An 818-nucleotide genomic window follows, 5' to 3' on the forward strand; every position below is an offset into this window, starting at 1 on the left:
GAAGACAAAAGGAGAACTCCAACCCCCATCCCCCTTGTCCCTTGCCAAACCTCATTCTCGACAGGGCAGACACACTGTGAAGAGGGGTAGAAAATGTCAGGAAGCCCTGAGCTATCCCTGCAAGGCCCAAGTCCCTTTACTTACAAACTTACTTACCTACTTACTTACAGCTTATAGAAACGAGCAGAAGCTCTGAACTATCTGTTCAGACCCCAGTCATACTTACATGTTATGGATGATCTTCTGTTTTAGTATTTGTCCAGTAGGTTTCCCCAAGGAGAAAGCCCCCACTTGTATGTCAAAGATAATAAAACAAAAACACTGTAATGAACTAGAATACCCCCCAGTCACTCCCTGACGTACTAAACCATAGAGAAACAACGGCTCTCTATGGTCAGGGTGTAACAGAACCCAGCTGGGTTGGGCAGCGGCGCAGAGGAAGGCTCCGTCCTTGGAGCGGGACTGAATGCCATGCCTGGACTGGGAACCGGCGCAAAGGAGGGCTCCGGCCATGGAGCTGGACTGGACGCCGTGCCTGGACTGGGCACCGGCGCAGAGGAAGGCTCCCGCCATAAAGCGGGACTGGACGCTGTGCCTGGACTGGCCACCGGCACAGAGAAAGGCTCCTGCCCTGGAGCTGGACTGGACGCCATACCTGGACGCTTCGGACCGTCGCTGGAGATTCCGGACCGTCTACCGTCGCTGAAGGTTCCGGACCGTCGATCGTCGTTGGAGGTTCCGGACCGTGGACCGTCGCTGGAGGTTCCGGACCGTCTACCGTCGCTGGAGGTTCCGGACCGTCTACCGTCGCTGGAGGT

At 55.7% G+C, this 818-nt stretch overlaps 1 non-coding gene across 1 annotated transcript; it reads left to right on the plus strand.

Moving 5' to 3' along the window:
• Window positions 1-233: 233 nt before the first annotated feature.
• LOC116374738 (U7 small nuclear RNA) lies at window positions 234-289 on the plus strand. The gene has a single exon (XR_004210699.1). It is a non-coding gene; the product is annotated as a U7 small nuclear RNA (small nuclear RNA).
• Window positions 290-818: the final 529 nt, after the last annotated feature.

Source organism: Oncorhynchus kisutch, linkage group LG7 (assembly GCF_002021735.2).
Source record: "Oncorhynchus kisutch isolate 150728-3 linkage group LG7, Okis_V2, whole genome shotgun sequence".
Taxonomy (NCBI): domain Eukaryota; kingdom Metazoa; phylum Chordata; class Actinopteri; order Salmoniformes; family Salmonidae; genus Oncorhynchus; species Oncorhynchus kisutch.